Source organism: Mytilus edulis, chromosome 13 (assembly GCF_963676685.1).
Source record: "Mytilus edulis chromosome 13, xbMytEdul2.2, whole genome shotgun sequence".
Lineage (NCBI taxonomy): Eukaryota > Metazoa > Mollusca > Bivalvia > Mytilida > Mytilidae > Mytilus > Mytilus edulis.
This window is the reverse complement of record NC_092356.1, coordinates 54773949-54800314: the sequence shown is the minus strand read 5'-3', so window position 1 is coordinate 54800314 and position 26366 is coordinate 54773949. Positions and strand designations below refer to the sequence as shown.

At 30.3% G+C, this 26366-nt stretch overlaps 1 long non-coding RNA gene across 1 annotated transcript; it reads left to right on the top strand.

Annotated features, from left to right (window-relative positions):
* Positions 1–4195: 4195 nt before the first annotated feature.
* Positions 4196–10638, top strand: LOC139501077 (uncharacterized). The gene is made up of 4 exons (XR_011658449.1): positions 4196–4335; positions 5486–5642; positions 6442–6519; positions 7847–10638. It is a non-coding gene; the product is annotated as an uncharacterized lncRNA (long non-coding RNA).
* Positions 10639–26366: the final 15728 nt, after the last annotated feature.

Genomic DNA, 26366 nt, shown 5'->3' with positions numbered 1-26366 from the left:
CCGACCTGGTTAAGTCTGCTAAAAATGCATGCATGATTCATTTTTAGGTTATCAGTCGTAATTAAAGTGGCACATTTACTTCGTTGTTTCATTGCTTGAAGTATCATTACTTACATCTGCATGGTCAAATGTGTATTTTTTAAAATAAATTTTAGATTTAGATTTCAGTCACGGTTATTTTTCCCCCTTCATATTGAATATCTATACTTATCAGTCGCATTTTAATGACGAAAAGGATTCAGAGGTTATGATGTGACCTCCTTGTTTTAAAAAAAAGTAAATAATGTTGCAATATTTAAACAAAGAAAATAACTTTAAATTTGCAATATTAATGAAAATAAATACGGACATAACTTTCATAATTAATTTTAACGTTATTTTCAATAAGCGATTTTTTTTTGAAAAATCCTCGTTTTTACACCTATTTGAGGCACGTTTTTATGATTATATTTCCATGTCCTTGGTCTATCCTAGGTTTATACAAATCCTTGCCTAGACGTAAAATTTCAAAAAGTGCTAATACTTTTTTTAAAGATTTTATTTTTAATTGTTCTCGTTAAAAATATTTTATTTTTTCATATTCAATATCTATTTAATTTTATTTTTAAAAACCATTTTTTTTTTATTAAAGTTGTAATATTTAACAAAAAAAAAATAACTGTAATTTAATCATATGCAAGAAAGACTTCCCTTTAATTTCAGTATAAAAAAATAAATAGCTTGCTTTTTACAACAGGTACATCTTCACTATATGTAAAATCAAAAATAAAATGCTACTAAAACTCTTTCTAAAGATTTTATTTTTAATTATTCTCGTTCAGAATATAAAGCGCATTGTTTACATGAAATCTTATCTCATATCTAAACACAGCTGGTTACATCGTTTGACTAATTAAAATACTACGCATGTAGGTTAATATTAGCAGCTTGTAATCGTGTGCAAGAAAATATTATATTTCAATAAATCGTTGTCAAAGCCTATCCCAGCACCCCAACTCCATAGATCATAAGGTGTTTCGAACATCTATTTAGACCAATAAGAATTAACTAATTGGTCATGGCCATGTCCATCGTCAGGAGCCCAAGCCATTGCATAGTGAAACTTATATTTCAATAAATCGTTGTCAAAGCCTATCCCAGCACCCCAACTCCATAGATCATAAGGTGTTTCGAACATCTATTTAGACCAATTAGAATTAACTAATTGATCATGGCCATGTCCATCGTCAGGAGCCCAAGCCATTGCATAGTGACACTTATTATAAAAATACTGTACTTTTTATTAGGGGCTGTATTATTTGTAATAACATATTTTAAGAAATAACTCCGTATATATAATACATATATATAATAAGGCAGTTCGTATATACTTTCAATGTTAATTCTCAATTCGAAATCTGTATATAGAATAAAACAGAAAATAATATTTTATTTTTCAAATTAAAGGATCTATGTAAATCAACAACAAGCATTGATGGCGCGAGCTTTTGATGATACCCTGCCCACAGATTTCGGTAGATAGAAAGTTTTTGAGTTGTGAATCTGAAAAAGCATTACACAGTATAACTGACTTATATAAACCTTGAAGTTAAATATCAGAAATCATGGTATTGTAGTACCTGAGAAAAATGTGACAAAAGTTTTCAACTTGACTGTCATGTAATGAGTAATGAGTTTGAAAAAGCATCACACGATATAACTGACTTCAATAAACCTTTCAGAAATCCTTGTAATGTAGTTCATGAAAAAGATGCAACGAAAATAGTTATGGGACGGGCGGCGAACTGACGGATGGACGGTTGGACGGACGGACAGACAGAGATAAAACAGTATACCCCCACTTTTTCGAAGCGGCGGTCTAATGATTGTGTCAACATTAAGACATTACAATACTAATATGATATAATTATATTTATAGCACTATAAGCCTCAGTCACAATCGGAGCTAAGACAAAATATAAAAAAAAAATACGTATTAATATCAATTAACAGTCAGTATCCAGACATGTACTACATTATTCAAAAGAACTAACGATATGATCCTCATTTTTTTCTCCATAATAGTAAAGTTTTCTTGTGTTCACTTCGAAATTAATCATAATTGTCTAACGTTTTAAAGTTCTGATATGTGCTAGAAATATGGCGAAAGAATTCCTCCCTCAAATTATAATGAAGTGAGCATTCGATTGAAAAATGACGCTCATCCTAAACTTTATCAGCTGTACAATACGATTTTTTGAGTATTTAGCATTTTCAATTCTTCATGTAATGGAAGAGCACCGATTCTGAATTAACATATAAATTACCTTTCTTAAAATCAATGATATCTAAATATGTTTCTTCTTGAAACCAATTTTTAAATGAAAAATAAGTTTCCCACAAAACACATATTACTAAGTTTTTACAATTAAACAATTTGACAAAGACACAAGGACAAGAATGTCACACATTGTCTTATTCTACTAGTTTGTTATTGTCTTTTATACTGCACTCGTTCTACTTGAGCAGTCAAAATGCGTTGACTGTATATTTCTATGACATACATGTATACAGTCACTGACCCGATATCACTTTTCCTTATGCATATTTAGATAGAAATTGCCGAAATATTCATGTCCGTCATATTTGTTTTTCGTAATAAGTTTTGTTGTAAATCATCATGCAGTCCTGCATCTCCACCAATCATTAAAAAAGAGGCATATCTTTCTAGAATTTAAAATAATCTTAGGATACAAAATCAGTCTCCCAACAAAAAATTGAGTGTCATCTCTCGGATTATGTCTGAACGATCGCTATTAGAAGTGCTACATGTACTGTCTCCGTATTTCGTGGATTCTCATTCCCGAACATGATTGATCATGATTGGAATTGCTCATCTTTTCTTAGCACATATTTCGTCCTATTTGTCTTCTTATTTTTTTAGGTTCTGTGTACGTATTTGTCTCTTTGTTTTTCTTATTTTGACTGACGCTACATTATCCCATTATTTCTGCAACAAAATAAATTTAAATAAAACTCAGATGAGTGATACAAGGAGAGAAAGTGTTGCGACCAAAGAGGGCGGGTAGTGTTTTCCAACTCCGATGTATTATTTATTTATGTAGTTCATAGTGGGGGAACCTCACTCCCCTGATACGCGAAAAGGGGGATTCGAAGATCTAGTGAAAAGAAGGTAAATCAAGACACACATGCAAGAAATAGCGAGCTAGAACAGCACAGACTGATAGTAGACACACAAACAACGAAATATAAAGATAAATAAAGTAACTAGACACGCAAAACGAAAGAGGGGCGAGGTTAAGGACTGAGCAGTTGCTATAATCATGTGTATCAACTCCAATATACTGAGACAAAATTAATGTCCGCATGCCAAAAATAATTGGAATCAAAACGGACAACCACAAATATCAGAGAGCGGAGTTGGTTTTTTTTTTAGAGAAAATTTATCCATACACTAAGAAAAACGCATATTGTCGGAATAATGGGCTGTCGGAGTAATGGGTTGTCGTAATAATGGGCTGTCAATAGTACATGTTGTCGGAGTATTGGGCTGTCCGAATAATGGGATGTCACCATTTTTTTTACCCTCCCCCTTTTTTCCAATATCCGTTATTTTTTCGTTTTCTATTTTAAAATTCACTCTCTTTAGTAATATATCCGTGACTGCTGTGGATAGTAAACTTGGAATTGATAGTAAATAGCAAAACCAAGTAATTTGTAGTGTATTTATGTTCTAATGACACGTACAGACAGACGCGAAAAAAAATAAACAATACGAAAGTGAGAAAACGAAAATATAACAGATTTTGGAAAAAAGGGTAGGGTAAAAAAATGTCCTGTATCCAAGTACCTATGCTTACTATTAAAGCAATAATTTGAGAAATATATATTAAAGGTTATACTAATATGTGAATATTATGAGTCCAGGTAACTCGATCAACTTGATTTGTACGTATGAAAAATTATATTTATTATCTGGTCATGTCCCGCGGTTTTTTTTGTATTGTTGTTATAATAACAGTGTAAGTTAAGACCAAAAAGTAGACCAGGAAAATACTTTATTATCTTTGATAGTTAATTTCTAAAGATCATCATCATGTGTCTGTCATTTATTCTGTTATTCACATCTTTTAAACAATTATATTATATACGCATCATATCAAGGATACATTATTTTATTTGGCTTAATAACATATTATTGGTATTTAGTGCGACCGTGCACCTTTCGGTAGTCTCGAGTGTTTTCTATTATAGCAATGTTTAAGTCGTCATGTTGCGGGATTTTCAAATCCCAAAAGAAGAACACACTTCAAATTCAACATGATTTTCGATTTGGTAACCGCATTACTTTAATATAGATCATTATATATTACATAACCTTACACAATCAATTTACTTTTTATGATTAATCTGATAGATGCATGCCCAATATATTTTATTCCCAAAACCTTATTTAAAAAGGAGGGGACATGGTCAAAGTGTCGTGCAAACCAAATTATTGTTTATTGTCACGGAATAATTACAAACTGTGCTATAGTTTTTAAGATTATTGGATAATTGACTTGTTCTATAGGTACATGTACCTTACTTACCCAGGTGACATATCAGTTGTACCCTTGATATACTAAGAAAACTAAGATACATGTATGTAGTAATAATAATGTACATTGTACATGTTGTATATGAAGATTAATTAGATTAAAGTAAACAATGTGGTATGTTTCCAAAATAAATGCTATCCGCTAAAGACCAACTGATGTTGATCCAATTACTATAGCCAAACAAATGATACATACATGTAGGTTACCATACTTCCTTCAATTTCATGAATTTATATTATATGATTATTGAGTATTTTTTTGGTAACATTTCAAACCTTTACATACTGTTTATATATATGTTACAGTAAATAGGTGAAATTAGGAATTACATGTAATTACTAAAATTTAGGAATTACAGGTAATTCCTGATGCACTTAGTTAATACAAGTAATTCCTTAAACGGCCCAGTTATTACCAGTAATTACTAAATTTAAAATGAATATGTACACCCATTTACTGACTGCTAAAACAACCATAACTTTTGATCACCTGACCATAATACAACATTGTTTTAGCTGTGTAATACTAACTAGAAGATCAGTTAGTACTCTTAAAATTTTGAATGGTTGATATGTATAAAAAATATCTTAAATAAATATGGACTTTCAAATATTTGGTTAAATCAGAGTAACTTTAGTTTTAATCCAAAATAGTTTAAGTTGAGCATTATAATACAGATAATTTTTGACCAACTTCAAGTGTTTAGTAATTACATGTAATTCCTAATTTCACCTATTTACTGTAACATATATATTACATGTTACTACAGTTCAGCGACTCAAGTTTAAAAGTCATTTATATAAAAGAATTTAAACTTAATATCATTTTGTATGAACATCATATTGAATATTTACATTTTCTCAAAAAGTTTTTATTTTACTTAGCTAATAAAGAAGATGATGGATTCCCAAACAGAAATCTTGATGACAGTGAAAAAATTGAAGAATTGCACCAATTGTTACAGAGAATCGATTTCAAGCAGAAACAGATGCTCAAAGATAAGGGAATACAACAGCCATCCATGTTCCTTCACATATAAAGGTATATATTGTATATATATATTTTGTCTACATTTTCTGAATTTATGATTTTAAAAATCTTTCAAAAGATATAAATGTACATTCATTTGACATTGTAAGTCATGTAATTCAAATAGAGACGTGCCATTGTCTTTGATAAAAGATAGAGTTACATGTATGCCTTTTTAGTATTATCAGCTTATATACTTACTTAGCCTTGTTAAAATCTATAAATATACCTTATGTATATTACATGTATGTTGAAATGTCTGTCAGAATATATACATATATGCATGTGATCATAATGTTTCAAATAGCCAAACATTGTAATATATATAACTCGTCTAAACATCAACCCAACAATGTTAGATCTGTAAATTTGCTTTCGCAAATTTTTGGTTCTTCCCTCGCCGGGATTCGAACCCATGCTACTGTGATATAGTGACACCAAATCGCCTGCACTGCAGCCGTCCCGCTAGACCACACGACCACCTGGGCTATATACATGTATATATATATATATACAACTCGTCTAAACATCAACCTAACAATGTTAGATCTGTACATGTAAATTTGCTTTCACAAATTTTTGGTTCTTCCCTCGCTGGTATTCGAACCCATGCTACTGTGATATCGTGACACCAAATCGCCTGCACTGCAGCCGTCCCGCTAGACATATATATATATATTGAGTATTGGAAATCCTGTACACCCTTTCCTTAGACCAAGTTTAACAAATATAATATGAATGTTTGAATTCAACTAATTATCTCCTGGCAATACACATTTATTTTAGGAACTTTTTATGTTTTATTTTGCAGTAAGCAGCTGTTTGTGATGCTTATAGGCATAAACAATCTAGTCTGGACATGTAAAACAGCAGCTGGTTCTATTTTGAAGTAAGCTATTTGGTGATTACATTAATTTGACATGACCAGACCAAGTCTTGGGATAAATTAATAGTACTCATTGTCATGATTGTACTAGCTTTTTATTGTTTTATATATTTTATGGAAAATACTGTTAGTTGAGGCCTGCAAAAATTAATTTATAAGGAGATGAAGTGTTGTTGCCAATGAGAGTAGAGATATCTAACAAATAGCATGAATAGAGTCATGGAGGATTGAATTCATACTCATTTTTGTTAGAGTGTTACAAAATAATTGCAGGAAAAAAAACAACAACAACAAAAATCAAAATAATTGTGTATTTAGTAGAATTAGCCAAATCAAACAATAACTGACTTAAATCTTGTTTGAAATTTTCACATTTCTAGACTATTGATTAAATATTATTTATAGATCAAATAATAAATAGATAAAAGGGCAGTAATCCAGTCTCAGATTTTTGTTTTGGTTATATTGTATACAGCTGATTGTATTTTAATACTATTTACAAATACTTCTTATATGTCAAAAGAAAAAAAAATTGCTGTACCTGATATTGTGATTTATATTGAAATTGATAAAGACAACAAACTCAATAATGAGCTATTCCAATATCAATCTCCCTAGGGAAAAAATGGGGTGCTACCTAATTTTAGACCTCCATAGTGCCCATAGACACATCAAACACTTGCCAAAATATAAGCCTGAACCCCTGAGGGGATCACACATCAAATTATAAAAGTTGTATATATTCTACACCGTGAATAAGACCAAACAATGATAGAAGGAGTTAGTTTTAAAATATAATTGAAAAACTAAACTGATACAAATCAATAATTTTTTTGATGTTGATAAATAAATCACAATGTGTAATAGTTGTAATAAATTGTTATGCCAGCCTACAATAGTAGAAGGGGTTTATGTTTAATGATCCATGCTTTTGTGTGTTTATTCTTTCATCTGTTCTGCTTTAGGTTCAAGTTTTGGTAAAAGTTTTTGGTCAGGATAGTTGTTAATGATGTTAACGACCAATCAACTTAAAAATAAATATACATGTGCCTTATGTTATGATCTTTCTAAGGATAAATTAATGGTTTGACCCCAATTTCATGGTCCATTGAAAATAGAAAATTTATCACAACTTCTAGCTATTCTTTTTATAGAGTTATTCCACGAGATATTTTTGGGTCACTCATTAGAATATCTTTTAAATATATGATTTTGATTACAACTGCATTAAGATAGAATAATTGCATGCAGAAAATTATTGCTTTTGTCACATATATATCACTTGTCAATTTAATAAAATTAAACATTTTTTTTTATTACTTTATTACAGAAGCTACAAAATAGAGCTAAGGCCCTTTAAGCCAAGAAACTGCCAGTGTCAGAAAAGGACAAATTTAGGAAGGCCATGCAAATTGATTTAATGTCAAGTTGGGACAGTGATTCTGTAGATAAACTCGCCTGATCACAACTGGGATTTGACTGTCACAAGATTTTAAATCTTACATGGATAAACTAAAGTCATTTACTAGACTGTAAATACCAGAGACAGCTGAATGCACAGGGCAAAGAGCTGAGGTCCAAGTAAATCAGAGAGGCCTTGTCACAAGAAATGTACAGAACTTGCATGGATTTTTACTTAAGGGCATATGACACAAAATTGAGAGATATCAATAAAAATTTCTTTAAATTTTAATAAGGACCAATTCAAAGGTACACTTTTGGAATTTGCAAGAACAAAAATACCTTCATGTTTACTTTTGAATTATAGTTGACAGTTTTCAGTTTAAGGGGGGAACCCTTAAAATGAAGTTGTTTGGTTTATTGAATTTGATTATTTTTTAAAGTAAAAAAATGAATTACTGCTCTTTTATTTCAACATTTGCATTTTTTATTAAAATTATTTACAAGTGCAGCATATCGGTGACATCAGATTATGTTAATGTGTTTGGTTAAGCTACATATTTCTTTTTACTTAAACTTTCTGTTGCCTTTTCTAATTAATTAAATGCTGAATAATAATTTGAGTGTTGCTCATTTCAATGTCTTGTATTTGCTGTCAAGATTTTTCCTGTAAGATTTCACATTATTTATAATCGCTGGGTCAAAGGGAGATAACTTTTTGAATCTTCACATTAGATAATCTATGAAGAGGATTATGTAAAATGTAAATAGTTGAAAATTAATTTTATGGTTCAATAAAATCAAAATAAGTTATTGCCATTCATTATAAATAAATTTCTATCAAAAATAAGGCTCAAAGAATTTTTTTATTTTATTTATATAAATAATAACAAAGTACACACATCATGCACATGTTGACTTCATAAAATTTGTAAACAAAAAAAATTGAAAATAAAACTAAAAAATTTTAACTAATCAGGAGACAGTCAATACACCAAATATATTTATAAGCATATAAACTTATTATTTTCTTCAATTGTCCAAGTACATATTCAATATTGATAATTTTTTGCTTGACATTACATAATTTTGTTGATAAAAGTTTATTTGTGTGCTATTTTATTCAATTGTACATATTTGAAGTATTTCATTACACCTTATTATTTTTATTCTTGCATACAGCATTTAGAATGAAATTTTAATCAATGTTCGAGCAGCAGGATGTTTTTTTTGTCGAGCCTGCAACTTTTGTTGCAGAAAGCTCGACATAGGGAGAGTGATCGGGAGGCAGCGTTAGCTAACTTTTTAAAAGCTTAATATTTTAGAAGGTGGAAGACCTGGATGCTTCATACTTTGTATATAGATGCCTCATGTTACGAAGTTTCCGTCAGTCACATGTCAAATGTCCTTGACCTCATTTTCATGGTTCAGTGACCACTTGAAAAAAAAGATCAGAGTTTTTGTAATGTTGAATTCTCTCTTATTATAAGTAATAGAATAATTATATTTGGTATGTGCGTACCTTGCAAGGTCCTCATGCCCGTCAGACGGTTTTCACTTGACCTGACCTCATTTCATGGATCAGTGAACAAGGTTAAGTTTTGGTGGTCAAGTCCATATCTCAGATACTATAAGCAATAGGGCTAGTATATTTGGTGTATGGAAGGACTGTAAGGTGTACATGTCCAACTGGCAGGTGTCATCTGACCTTGACCTCATTTTCATGGTTCAGTGGTTATAGTTAAGTTTTTGTGTTTTGGTCTATTTTTCTCATACTATATGCAATAGATCTACTATATTTGTTGTATGGAATGATTGTAAGGTGTACATGTCTAGCGAGCAGATGTCATCTGACCTTCACCTCATTTTCATGGTTGAGTGGTCAAAGTTAAGTTTTTAAGTTTTGGTCTTTTTATCTAATACTATATGCCATAGGTCAACTATATTTGGTGTATGGAAATATTTTATGATCTATATGTCAGTCGCGCAGGTTTTATTTGACCTCGACCTCATTTTCACGGTTCATTGCTCAGTGTTAAGTTCTTGTGTTTTGGTCTATTTTTTTAAAACTATAAGTAATAGGTCAACTATATTTGTTGTATGGAAGCATTGTTAGCTGTACATGTCTGCCTGGCATGGTTCATCTGACCTTGACCTCATTTTCATGGTTCATTGCTCTTTGTTTAGTTATCTTGGTTAATGTTAAGTTTATGTGACAGTTTTTAATAAAGCTTTATACTTAGGACTATCAACATAATATCAATGATAAGTAAAGAAGGCGAGACATTTCAGTGTGTGCACTCTTGTGAATTTACGAATTATGTTAATCATGTAAATAATGTTATGTTTTTTGTTTTTTGCTTTTTAAAGTTTTTAAAATTGACAAATAATGCTAGCAGGGGAGATTATTCATTTTATGATGCCAAACTTGAAATTTAGAGGTGCCTATGTTTGCTATTTGTTATAACCCAATTGTTATGATTCTTAAATAATCTATACAAGTAAGCATGTTAATTTGTCAATAATCATTATTTTATTAATTAGTTTGAATTTGATGAGGTTCTTTGATGTAGAACTTGACTTTTTTTTAAACAAAAGTGTTTTTTTATTTGTTTTAAATGTTTTTAAAATTGTATAACAAACTTTTTGACATTTTATTTTAATTTATCACCAAAACAACTCTAATTTGTCTGACAGTATCTGAATAAAATTAATTTGTTAGATACTTTGTTTCTTTTATTGAAGTATATACAAAGGGAGATAACTCAAAATTGTTTTTTTTTATTATTCTGACCCGATTAGAAGTGATAAAAATAACTATGCCCTAGACAGGATGACAATAAGAAAATGCTAGAAATTGTTGTGTATGGTTATGCTTTGTCCAAAAATTTTTGTTATCTCCTGTATTGTATATTGCTGCCATTGTCAAAATCCAAATCACACATAGATAGCCTTGTCCTATAGTTTATATCTGGTGTTTGTGTTTTTTGTATGTCTTAGATTCTAACTCTTCAAGTTCTTATATAAATTAAGATGCATTGCCATTCTTTACATATAGGTAAAGGCATATTTACAAAATGGTATTGAGCTTTGCAAATGAGTGACATGTATTCGTTGGATTATTGTTTAAGTTTCATCTGAAAAATACAGTCTTCAATGTTTTCTGACAAATTATACATTTGCACATTGTCATTTGAAACCACAAATATTATTCTACTGTAAATACACAGAGCAGCAATCCATGCCTTTCAAGTCTAATACTTTGTAAACATGGATCAGAAAAGTTGGAGGATCAATTTTATATGTACAGTAGCTACAAAGTTATCACCATTAAAAATTCCTGTTTTTCCTAATTTTTTTTTTTTTATTTAATTAGATATTTTCAAACCAGATATTTGGGTTAAAGTAAAAACAAATCCCCAACATCCCTTTTCCAAAAAGCAGAGGGAACAATTCTGCCTTTTCTTTATTATTCATTTGCACTATTGTTTTGTAAGTAGTTATACAGGATTATATTGACTTTAAATTGCATTAAATTTGATGGAAGTTCTAATTTAAATAAGTCATAAACAAGGAATTTATTTGAATTTACATGTAATTAAATTACATAATTAATTAAATTTAATTTATATTTAAAATTCTTTAAATTTGAAATTTATTAAAATTTAATTTATATTAAAAGATCTTTAAATCTCAAATTTATTCAAATTTAAATTATATCAAAACTTCTTTAAATTTGAAATTTATTGAAATTTAATTTATATTAAAAATTCTTTAAATCTCAAATTTATTCAAATTTAATTTACATAAACATTTCTTTAAATTAGAAATTTATTCAAATTTAGTCTATACTTAAATTCTTTAAATTTGAAATTTATTTAGATTTAAAAATACCTTTAAACTAGGTTGAAATTTGGGAATTTATTTGCAATATTAAATTTAGTTTAAATCTATATTAAATTAGAAATTTTCCAGCAAAGTAAATGCATAATATTTTTTGTAATTTGAAATTTAATATGCATAACATATGCATTTAATTTTATATTAAATGCATCATTTCATGCAGTGAGACTGAAGTTTAACATTCTAACACACAGTTTTCGACTAATTCTAAAAGTTGATGTCATAGTAATGCGTGAATAGAAGAATCTTATTCAACTAAACTGTGTAAATCACGCTAATTTATTTCAATTCAGTAAAGCCGGAATACATTGTTTTGTTGTCTTAATTCCTCACGTATTACAAAAGATGTAGGGCATTTGTCAATGGCAAACAATCCAACGACATACATAATTAAAAAATTCAGATAAGGCAATTCGTCTTCCCATCGAAAAGATCCTTTGATATTTAGAACTAATTTTATTGATAATCTTACAGTAACTTCAAAAAATATATCAAAAAGCTTCTTATGGTAGGACTTATATCTGCTGGTGATGATTTCATCAAAATAATAAAGAATGACTATCACAAAATTTTAATGTATCTGTTCTCTACCTAATTGGTATAAACGTCTTCTTCTGTGCATGCATTACTTTTACCTCAATATCCAAGTAGTGGAAATAGTCATAGCTATTTTCTGTCTGCTCACAGATTTTTTGTGTGTTTGAAATATTTATATCATGTTGCAATTCATACTAGATGAATGTGGTAAACAAAGGGGAATAACAATTTCGATTAATATTTGTTCAACAAATGTTCTTGCAATTTCAATGTATTGTGTTAATGATTACTGAGTCAAGACTTACTGAAATACCTGTTTAGAGTATTAAAAAGGTTTAACGATAAATAATAAAACATTCAATATACACAAGTTTCTTAAATTTTCACAGTTTTAATCCGGGGAGTTTTATAAAGAAAATGACAAAGTAAAAAAGTTATACCGCCTTTTTCGTGATCATAAAAACTATCCAAACATGCATTCGATCCCTGTATATTTTTACTTTAAGATTATTTCAGCTTTCCAATTGTGAACTTTCTATTTCTAAGTAGCAACATTACAGCAGCACCTGCATACGGGGTATATATCCCCCAATTGATATGATATTCCGGTGCTTGTTTTTCCTATCGTGATTTTCTTGATAGAGGGTTGCTGCTCACAAAGAAGCTATTAAACAAAGAGTTCCAAATGGTAAAGCTGAAATCATCCCTTCGTAAATTTTACGGACGCCATCATGAGTTAGTTGACAGGTATGGAATAACCGTTTCACAGATGATATCGGATATGTTCCTAACGTCGTAACTACAATCCCCTTCCCTTTTATGATTGTGACCTACCGAATTAAGACTATTTACAGGATTTGTTATAACATGAACAACACGACGGATGTCACATGTGGAGCAGGATCTGCTTACCCTTCGAGAGCACCTAAGATCACCCATAGTTATTGGTGAGGTTCGTTTAGCTTATTCTTTAGTTTTTTATGGTGTGTGATGTGTTGTATTGTTTGTCTGATTGTATTTTTCATTATTAGCCATGTCGTTGTCAGTTTATTTTCGATTTATGATTTATGAGTTTGACTGTCCTTCGGTATCTTTCTTCCTTCTCTTAGAGTGATGGATCTGATTTTATTACATCAAGAAACATGTACCACAATTTGAATGCAGTTATAAAAAAATGAATTTACCATATTTCAGCCCCTTTTCAGACGAGAAATGAGTAGGCACAGTAAAATTTGGTGAAAATATATGATATGAATTGTGCTATTAATGCAGTAAATATTTAATATTTGCATTTACAGTATTTAAGTTTATTAAAAATAAATATTGTTTATTTTCGTTTTCTTCACGAAGTTAAGTCATGATCTGTACAATGCAATAAATAGATTTCAAACGAATAAGAAAACAAAACAAAAAATAATTAGACTATCCTCCCATAGAAACTACCTTTAATCGTTTGACTCAAGGCTATATACTGATATTGTTACGCATGTTTTTTTGTACCATACAAAGGATATGAAAATATAAAAGAAGAAAATCTTTTAAATGACGATTTCAATTAAGAAAAAAACTTCATTCATAAAATATTTAGTACCTAATGAAATGGAGCTGTAACATGCTAATTGTTGATCTAAATGATATTTTGATTTCTTAGAAACAAACATGAACTTTTTATATCAAAACAAAATGATATTGGAAGATATGTTTTGCAGCTATTAGTATAAAAATAGCAGTAGGAGTAAATATATCATTATGGCGTCTTATGGTAGGATTTATATGTTGGTGGTGATTTCATCATAAGCATGTCCCAGGATTGATCATCATCATCATACAGATCTTCACCTAAATTCGAGAAGAAAGTGGGAAGAAATTATATATATTTGATATTTTGAATTAACATTAACAGTGTCAAGTCAAGTGGTTGTCATATATTATTTACTGTATCAATTACACTATAACACAAAGTGTTATCGTGCTTAATTATTGTCATCTAAAGAGCCGATGAGATATAGATGAGATATAAATGAGATAAAGTAAATTCATTTTTTGTATTACTGCTTTCAAATTATGTGACATGTTCTTTCATGCAACACAATCAGATCCATCATATATTGGGTCTTCCGTTTGAATGTCAGAAACGTGAAGTGATCAATTGTTTGATAGATTTATGATGACGAAATAGCGGTATTGCTTCTTTGTGTATCTCGTCATGACTTTCAAGTTCTGATTTAGCAATTATATAGGTAAATATGTATATTGACATTTTCTCTTTTCGAACTGCTGTTTAGTATGGTTGAATTTCTAAGAAAGCTTGCTTGGTTGGAAAACTTTAAATTTGACATTGTAATGGAATTATTCAACATGATGCCAGTCCAAGCGATTTGATTAAAATGACGTCGAGGCTTACATTCATGTGTTGAAACAGTTTGGTTCCTTATATACTGTAATTTAAGTTGAAAACTAGAAAATACCAAAGTTTTTATAATATATTAATAAAACAATACCATGTCCAAAAGGATAGGGAAAAGAAAAAACAAAGAAAAGTCCACAAAAAACCTTAAAGAAAGTGTGGAGGAATAATTTGATATTTTTTTGGAATATCCATTGGTATTATCATCGTAAAGATACGTAAACACCTACCTTGACAATTTTTGATCGCATTTGTGTGTGTCACCTGTATTGCATTAACTAATAGGTCACCTCCAATGATAATATTTTACACGTTGTAATGTAACTAAGTGTCTGTAAACCTTAAAATATAGACATTTTTCCATCAAAGTACAAATGAAGTAATCGGGGGGCATACAACAATAAGAAAACCAATACCGTATAGTTGGTTATAGAGGGCTGACATAAAAATAGAGAAAACTAGCGGCTTTATTTATAACAACACAATTATGAAAAACAAATATGACAGATATGAACCAACGGCAACTACTGAACTACAGGCACGTGACTTTGGACGTAGACATAAATGGACGTGTTAATCACCACAGAAATCGATCTCTTGATTTAACAGGTTGTATATATGTACATGGTTAGCAAAAATGTCAATTATTTGCGTTATGCAAGTATTACGAGGCTGGGAGTATAAATTCATAAAAACTAAACCCGTACTGGTGTAGATTCAAGTTCTGTGGAAGAATTGAAATGCAATAGTATTACTTGGAGACAACTACAATAATGTTCAAAGAAAGATAACTCTAATTTTATCGATATTACTATATCATTGACATAATTGATATCGATCAATGCACCATGCACTATTAATGATATCAAATTGACGGTTATGGCTATGCACATACAAGTAATTTTTTAACTTGAGTATCTAAATATTTTTTTCTTCAGTTATTTTATGATGAAAGCACTCTATAAATCAATAGTAGTGATGAAATCTCGAAAATTCTAGTAACATATGGGAATTGATTGCTCCCCATCAACTGGTGCATAAGAGGTGTGGTGTATACCTTAAATTTGCAGCAATCATAGTTTGGATTAGTAGATCCAATGCCTCTTAGAAACAGTGCATGCACGACAAAGACATTTTCCAGATTATACCACTACTTTTGATTTAATCTTTATTTAAGTTTTCGAAGGTTTGGATTGCACGCTTGGCTGTATCACTAGAAAAAAATACTTAAATCAAACGGAAGAGCACATCCTTAATTTTACGGTGTTGTAGTCAACCGAGCAGGGACATTTAGATACGGTCCGGTAAAACTTTTGAAATAGACTTATTCTGAAAGGTTATCAATTCAACACTGTATTGAATATTTAAATATCGTTTTTACAGGTATTTTTTATATAACTTGATTTTGTTATCAGTAAACTAAAGTTACATGCTATTGTTATACACACATGCACATTAACGGTTCTACAACCTATCGATATAAAAATATATGATATGATTGCATATAAGACAACTCTCCACTATATGCCACCGTACGGCCTTCAGCAATGAACAAAGTCCATACCGCATAGTCAGCTATAAAAGGTCCCGAAATGATAATATAAAACAATTCAAAAGAGAAAACTAACGGCCTTTTTTATGTACAAAAAAGAACGACAAACATAAAGGTAACAAATAAACAAACGACAACCACTGATTACCTTTATGTTGGCATTGTACAAGGTCTTGTTTATGACATCTGATAATAGTAACTTAACCACAAATCAATTGGATGTGTAATGTGTACTGATAATATCATGTTTGACGATGATAAGTCCTATTCTGTGATATACAAATGTAGTGGTAATTTATGATATAGGATGGTATATCTGCAGACAAACACACAGGCAGATTTTATAATTTGTATACCTATTATATTTAAAATAATCAAATACGAAATTCGGATGAGGTTAAATAGTTATCAAAGGTACCAGGATTATAATTTAGTACGCCAGAATCGCGTTTCGTCTACATAAGACTCATCAGTGACGCTCATATCAAAATATTTATAAAGCCAAACAATTACAAAGTTGAAGAGCATTGAGGATCCAAAATTCCAAAAAGTTGTGCCAAATCTGGCTAAGGAAATCTATGCCTGGAATAAGAAAATCCTTAGTTTTTCGAAAAATTTCAACTTTTGTTAACAGGAAATTTATACAAAAAATGATGAATACATTATTGATATTCATGTCAACACCGAAGTGTTGACTACTAGGCTGGTGATACCCTCGGGGACGAAACGTCCACCAGCAGTGGCATCGACCCAGTGGTGTAAATAGTTATCAAAGGTACCAGGATTATAATTTAGTACGCCAGACGCGCGTTTCGTCTACATAAGACTCATCAGTGACGCTCATATCAAAATATGTATAAGTCAAACAATTACAAAGTTGAAGAGCATTGAGGATTAAGAACGTTTAAAGATTTAATTGAAAAATCAGAAGATGAAGAAATATTGTTATGTTATAACTTCAAGCGAACATAAATTATTTACAAAATAAACTCAACACCTTTGTATGGGATCAGCTCGCCTGACAGTGTGCAGCAAAGCTTTAATTTTATTAAAGACAAATGCAACGAAAAAAATGTTCATCAGTGTTACTGTCTGCCTAGGCCGCTGCAGGTAACAAACACAAAAACCAATCTACAAAAATAAAAACAATTTTCATTATGTACGAAAATACATATTATGAATCAAATAAAGATTCTGTTCTTACACACATTATGTTTCACATCAATAAAAAATAACACAAATAAAATACATTAAGTCGGGTGGGAGGGTGGGAAACTTTACTGCACCAAAAGCGAACCTCGAATGACAATATCTTTAATTTACAAAACCGCCAAAAGTATAGCACGAAATATTTGAAATGACCTTATTCAAATATTATGGTCAGTTCTACCTCGACCAATGAAAAACATTTAACATATTATATACTTTCAAAAACGTGTAATTTCATAAACAAATACACGTGGTAATGTTTACATACCGGTGTTCATAACTTTAATGAATATATTCACTCTCCGCTAGAAACCAAATGACGTTCAGATTAATAACAATAAGTCTTTTTAAAAAATGTAAAACAATCATGCACAAACCTTCAACACGTGAAGCAGCAGTTTTGTGCATTGTTTCTTAAAACTTTTTTTTCCCTTTCAATTTTGATTTTAATCATATTTGTTAAAAACCACACAAACATATTAAAAACTGATGTATCGTATATCTCGTTTTTTATCTCTTTAGACAGTGGTGATTATTTTTATTTTCTTATATTTATTGTTCACTTAGATACCAGCTGAATTATGTATTATTGTCGTCTACGTTCGTTATAGTTAAATTCTGAAACCAGCAATCAATCATATATTAATTGAATTTGGTAAAAACTGAAGGTTTGTATATTTATTTCGGAAAACTATTAAATTGATTTAAAATGAAGTTTTGGATGACGTGTTTCAATAACATGTATTTAATAAGAATTATAAGAGATTTATTATATTATAAAACCAATTGCATTTTTTTTTCACAATGTCTATTAACTCTTTCTCTTTTACGTGTCACACTTTTAATTATTTAGATCCGACTTTGTGTTTCAAATAAATGTTTAATAAGTCCGTGAAGAAGGGGTTTTGTCATGTTTTAAAAATTAACGGAATGTATTTATAATCAAATTATTAAATAATTAGATCAATTGAAAATAAATAAATGAGTAACTTCATGTCGGGGTACCTCGTGGACTTGAAGTATAAATTCGAGTAAAACAAATTTTACGGTGCATTTAACAACATTATAACAAGGATTAAATACCCTACTATCATTGCAGTATACTAAAGACAAATCGTGAATGTTAATTTTTTACATTTAATAAGATTCTGAAACCATTCAAATTTAACTACTTCCTTCTTCTTAATGCAAGTTCTAAATTCGTAGTAAGTTTAGATTAATAGTCCCAAGTCACTCCTCTGACGATTGTCATTATTATCAAAGTATGTTTTAAAGAATAAAACATACATTGAATGTGATTTGTATAGAATTAAAAATATTTAAATTATGCTTTTTAAACTGTATTTCCATAATTCATTTAATTCTGAAATTTAAGCTAAAGTTACAATATATGTTTTATTGAAAATATATAATTATCCTATTAAATTACCAGTTAAAGGATTGTTACTTGACTATCATACAAAGCCAAATAATAAAATAGTCTAAAATTTGTGGTAATAATGTTTGTTCTTAAAGTTACATAGAATGACCTGTGGAATATTCAATTTTCAATATTGTTATTATACATTTAGGTCCTATCTCTCAATAATATAAAATACAACATAACATTAAGTCTAAATTAAAAATATATAGGTATAAAATAGAATATTTCATTTTGAACAGAGGAACACATATTTTAAACTGTGATTATATACAGTTTCAAATATGTGTTCTTCTGTTCAAAATGAAATGATAGGCTTTGTAAACATATGTATATCTGTAAATAAAAACACTTACTTCTGTTTATTATCAAAAGACATAAAATCGTAGATTCAAAAGGAAGGTGATATGAAATATAGATTATACGAAGACAATGATTTAGATATAACATTGCATTTGCCTTCGAACTTTAATTGATATTTTGTTATTATGTTAAGGAGGTTGATTTGCAAAAATATCCATTTAGGGACTGAAATTTCAAAACAAATTTAGTCCCAAGACTGGTATCTTTTGCAAATACCACTCCATATGAAGATATGTCTGTTTTACTGCACAAAACAGATTATTTTGCAATATCGAAGGTATTGTAAGTGGGTTAAAATAACCATGTTTTTATGTTCAACGATGCATTAATAAATGCTTGAATAAATCTAAGATCACAATCAAAGTCGAAACATAATACCTCTGCCTTTAAATAATCAGGCACCTGCATAGTGTCTTTGTATACAAAATAAGACAAGATCGAACTTTGAAATTGAGAATCTCGATCATTATTCTAAATACATCACGATTTACTCGCAAAAATTAAAGATAAGTTTTTTAATTAATTCCATTTTTTTTAAAATAGACCTTTTAAACTTAATGAAATAAGACACACAAAGGAAAGAATTGCTTATAACTTGGTGAATCCATTTCAGCGACAGATTTAGGAAGCGTTGATGACTCTACTAAAAGACTATACTGTCAATGATTAGGCTGACGTCAAGACAATGGTTAAAACATTGTACTGCGACAATATTTTTCTTTCGTAAAAATTCCAATTTTCATTCATTTTTGTTTTTTCTAATGATTTCTGCCCATGAAAACCTTTCTGTTGAACCGATTTGAACTCTTACTGTTCAAACATCATCATAGTCGAAGGGAACATTGTCATTGTTATTGTAGGTATCTACAACAAATCCCACTGCAGCATTTGGGGTATATTTATCAAATTTCACGAAAAATGCAACAGGCTCTATTATATATAACATTTATGAACAAATTGTGTTTGCAACCCCAAATACTCTTATCAATTTCCAAACTAGCTAAACCTCACACTCGTATGACGGTGGCATCAAGTTCCATTATATTGAGAACGATGTGTGAACAAAACAAACAGACACAATAGGGAAAAATGTTAAAAAAAATAGGGGTACAGCAATCAACATTGTGTTCTTATCTTAATCACCAAAAAACAAACATGCAACAAAGAAGCACAAAATGACACATAGACCAAGCATATAAGCAGAAATTAAAAACAAGAATACATAAATAAACCAAAGTACACAATGACAGCATGTATAAGTATAGAACCACGTCATATCGGTATAACGAAAACATCAAAAGGCATATAGACAAAGCACATTACTGAGCCACGTCATGTGTATCAATTTGTCACATGGACTATCATTTTTCGTGTAGACTATTAAGAAATGATATAGTTACGATACTGTTGTCAGGTCATTTAAGATTGCATATGTTGGCTTTAATATTAATTTACTTATAGGGTCTTTACATCGGATTTAAAAATATCTATTCTAAAACCAGGAGTTGCCATTGGTTATGTTCTCCTCCTATATTTTATCAAAATGTCCTGTACCAAGTCAGGAATATGGCAATTGTTATATTATAGTTCGTTTCTGTGTGTGTTACATTTTAACGTTGCGTCGTTTGTTTTCTCTTATTTTTTAGTGTAAATTCACATTGCGATAAGACGTGTCACGGTACTTGTCTATCCCAAATTCATGTATTTGGTTTTGATGTTGTATTTGTTATTCTCGTGGTATTTTGTCTGATGCTTGGTCCGTTTCTGTGTGTGTAACATTGTAGTGTTGTGTCGTTGTTCTCCTCTTATATCTAATGCGTTTCCCTCAGTTTTAGTTTGTTACCCCTATTTTGTTTTTTTGTCCATGGATTTATGAGTTTTGAACAGCGGTATACTACTGTTGCCTTTATTTATGATGGTATTATACTGAACCCCTAACTGGAGGGATTGTGCTTGAAATTCATATGATGAAGACATAATCTTCCAATCTATTTAATTGATGTCTGGAGCTGGCATGTAAGTAACTGCCAGTTGTCCTTTGTTAATTTATGTATTATTGTCGTTTTGTTTAGTTACTTTTGATACTTATTCTGACATTGGACTCGGACTTCTCTTAAACTGAGTTTTACTATGCGTATCGTTGTGCGTTTGTTTTTGGTTTTTTTATTGGTCAGATGTATATGGGAAGGGTTGCGATCTCAATAAACATGTCTAACTCCGCCGCATGTTTGCGCCTGATCCAAGTCAGGAGCCTCTGTCCTTTGTTAGTCTTGTATGATTTTTAAATCTAGTTTTTTGTGTATAATTCGGAGTTAAGTATTACGTCCATTATCACTGAACTAGTAACATATTTGTTTAGGGGCCAACTGAAGGACTCTTCCAGGTGCGTGAGTTTCTCGCTACTTTACTCAACTTTCCCTAAGAATTACACAACATTTTTGTAACTATACGCCAAAGCAAAATCTTTTTAAGACATGTAAATTCTAAATCTAACATGGAAAAAATAAAATATGTATTTCCAATCTTTAAATCAGAGAGCCTGTTAAATGAAAAGGGCCAGAGTTACGTTGGTGCAAACTATTTGAATGTAGTACCTGGTGCGGAAAAATTAGAGTGTACTATGGAACAGCACCTTATAACCAACTATAAGTACAACAGACGCTAAAGGTAAAACAGATTAAAATTTGCTGTACACGATTGCAATTACTGTACAAAAAGACAAACCTCTCTATCCCAATACGAGTCAGGTAGAGCAGACCCTTTTCTGACTCTAGTATCATTTTTGTAAATGGGAAGCACTTTTTGGAAAACTGATTGAATAATTTCAAACTACGACGTCATAAAGTGGAAGTTGAAGTTTTAACTAACCCCTCCCCTGAAATAGATTTTCAATCTAAAGCAAAACAACACCTGCAACAATGACACAATTTATTTTATAGGCATTTGGGATTCCGAATCAACCGCTTCTTCTTCAGGAAGTCATTTTCCAGTTATAGATGACAGAAGATATCGGCAGGTAAAAAAAATTAAAAAAAACTTTTATTCTCTATTTAATGTTTAACTTGGTTTGTATATTATCTAATAGCATAGTTCGAATCCTTACGAGGGGAGAACAAAAATTACCATTAACATTGTTGTGCTAATATTTAGAGAAACTATCAAGTACCTTCAACTTTGTACTTGTTTGGCTTTCTTATGATTTTGATATGAGCGTCACTTGTGAGTATTGTGTCTGGCATTTTAAATTATAAGTCTGGTACCTTTGATAACTATAAGCATGTCGAAATGTCCTATTGTATTGTTTATTTGTGTATTTTTCTGTCCAAAATTTTCTTTCATTTATTTGTACTATAGTCCTGTCATGTAATGTTGTCATTTTAGTGTTATATTTGACAATGTCATAACAGTACGAGGTTTAGCAAGCCACAAAACCAGGTTCTACCTGCCGTTTGTTTAATGCCGTTCAGGTGAAATTCATTTCGTTTCTTTTATCCAGAAGTTTTCAGTGACTAACTGGGAGAAGTGGTTTCTTAGATAGATCACTTTTAGTTTAGCAAAATATATGCCAAATCTATTTCTGAGGTAGAAAATTCCTAGTACTTAGAAAACTTCAAAGTTTTGAAACATTACATTTATTTTGGAGTGAAACATTAAAATTTTTAATCATTTTAGTTTAGGACAAAATTTCTTTAAACACTTTCTACTATAGTTAATCAATTTTTATATATTCTGTTTTTTGTAATAGGCCCAAAAACCATCTTCCCTATATACCAAAGCTAGCGGTCAAAACGAAATTCAGAACTACAAAGAAAGCGACAGGACTATTCAACACTATAAAGAAAAGGAAAAACATATGTCTGCCCATATAACTGCTCTGTCAAACGAAAAAGAAGTGTTGAGTAACCGGCTTTCAAACGTCGAGGATGGAATGAAAACGTATGTTCAACAACAAATTAATAGATACGATGTAAAGCAACAAAGAACTCAAAAAGAAATCGAAAGAAAAGTTGATAATCTTGAAAATAATATGCATACGTTGCAAGATGAAAATACTAAAAATGGTGCAAAATTGTCGAAGTCTGTTGAAGGCTTGGAAACTCGTTGTACAAAATTTTAGAAAAGTCAAAAACAGATTAAAAGAGATATATCATCAAAACAAGATGATGTGCTAAATTTTCTTGAGACTTATAGAGGTGGTTTTGAATATCTGATGAAAGGAGCTAACATTTCAACACCAGATGTCAAGGATTCAATCTGTGATGAAACCAACAATCATGAACCAGCAGGAAACGATGAGCATCACAATTGCAATGAAACCGACAACGAAGATACGATGGAAAGGAACCCTGTTAGAAATACGACAATGTCTAGAACACGTTTTAATCCTAACTTTTAATTAATACGCTGTCAATAAAAGAACATTTTTCAAGCTTACATATGTTCGTTAACATTCATAGTGTTTTCGAATGTAAGATTTTTAATTAATGATCCAGATGTAATGATAATAATGATTCATTTAAGAAAGGACAAAAAAGATTTACTTAACACATTTAAAATTAAATACCAAAACTGCTACACAAGTTATAGCTCTTATTTTAAGCTTCTAGTTGAATTGCATACTTGAATCAAAACATTATTTCCTGTTATTTTGGGCTTTTCTTCCAATCAACACAATCAAACATCTACAAATTATTAATATTGCGTATTTTAACCAATAGTTTTTTAAATCTAAAACAGATTTGAATATGGAAATACACATCCATTTGTGTTTTATTGTTATACAGTGTAACATTTTATTATAATAATGTATATGAGAGGAGAACGATACCATATGAACATTAGAACCCATGACCCGAAAATAAGCTAACAACGCCATGTCTAAATAATAAAATTATAAAAAGACACATATTATACTAAACATAGCATGATTATCAATAAACTCGTCAAAGGTACCAGAAATTTTGTATTTGCGCCAGATGCGCGTTTCGTCAACAAAAGATTCATCACATACGCTCGAAAGTGAAAAAAAAAATGTCAAATAAAGTAAAAAAGTTGAAAAAAAAAATTCCTACAAGTTGATATTTACAGCTAAGGAAATCTATTGTTTAGGTAGAAAAGCATTGGTATTTCAAAAAAGTTTTTTTAACAGTTAATTTATAATTATGACCATATCAATGATCAAACCCGTCGCAGCAATTTTCGGTGCCGTTTTTCTTTTATACGCGTACAATTTTGTATCCGCAATTGTTCCTTATAGTACTTAAATAGTTAGTGATTTATTGAAACAATTTCTTCGGATATACCTTTGCATCTATTATCCATTTTAATAAACGGAACAGTTTTGCATCTAAACTTTGTGTTGAAATGTACACTGCCATCAGTATATACTCTTTATTACAATTTCAGTACCGCTCTCGGATAAGAAGCGTCATGATTCGAGCAAACCGAACCCATCTATGTTCACTGGAAAGATTTACTCAAATAATTCCCAAGATTTCTATAAAATTGCAGAGACATAAAGAACTCAGAACTCTAATGCTATTTTTTATTTGAGAGATAGATAGTAAAATTCTACTAAGTATTTGATTACTCCTATCCTAACTTTTGAACAGAGTCTGAGGAATAATTGAAATTATATTTTCGACATAAAGATGTTCATTGGATAATGTGTTTTTTTGTTGTTGTTGTATAGTTGTGAATTTTCTCTACTGTATTCCCTCATTCTCTTTAACAACACTGAAAATGTATGTTTTAGCATAAACATTAACTATTGTTAATATGCTCCTTCGTTGGTCGCATCTTTATGAACAAGTATTGCTAAATTTATTGTTATAAACGTCACAAAATTAATGTGTACACACATGTATTTCATGAAAACCCCGTTTTCCAACAACAGAAAAACATATAATAGGAGTAAGATTTTGTTTATGATCAACGGTTTATATTTACACTTTGAGCGACCTAAGATTTAAATGCTACCTAAGTGTAATTGTTATTATAATCGTAGGTGTTTGACAGTTTCCCGCAAATGTCTAATAACAGCAAAAGAGGTTCTTTTTGACATGTCAATTATGTAGTCATTTCGACTTAAAATCCGTAGCATATATCGTAATGTCTTCAAAATTTCATTATGTGATTGCTTTCCTAATTTCAAAACTATTCCATCTGAAACCTACTTTATGACGCTATAATAAAATGACGAATTATTATTCTTATGTTACAATGTATGTTCTTGGTAAACATTGTCCTAAATGAATATTTTAACAAAATGAGTATTTTTAGTTTTCTCGTTTGAATTATTTTACATTGTCATGTCCTTTTATAGCTGACTATGCAGTATTTGCTTTGCTCATTGTTGAAGGCCGTACGATGACCTATAGTTGTTTATTTCTGTGTCCTTTTGGTCTCTTGTGGAGAGTTGTCTTATTGGCAATCATACCACATCTTCTTTTTATATTTTACTGAAGACCTTATTATTTACTATCTGATCCAATAATTAAAACAGATAACTTCATCTTTATCACTTGGAACAATTGGTTTGATATATTAAGCGTAAGAAGCAACTCACTGACATAATAACATGTAACCATGAAATATAATATGTTTACTGAAAGATGCAAACTCTATAGGCAAGCACTTGTCCTCCAATGTAACAAATAAGTTGTCATTATAAGAAATATGTACTGAAGCATCTTTATGATACCAGTTTGGGATAATTTGATGATTGAATGAGGGAGTTCCTTGAAGTTCGTGAGTATGTTTTGTTCATTCGTAAACAAAGTAGTTGTATCTACACAGAATACGCAAGCACTCCTCGTCAAATGCAGCAAATTGGTTGTAAATTAAAACAATACTGAAGCATATTAATGATATCATTTGGAGTACGTTTGCGTTTGTAAGATGGAGTTTCTTCGTGAGTATGGTTTGTCAATTTTTAAAAAAAATTATTTGTATCGATTAAGACCACTGAATATACAACCAGTCATCCTCCCCATTTAACAAAAGAAAATATCATTTAAAACAAATACTGAAGCATCGTAATGGTATGAGATCATATT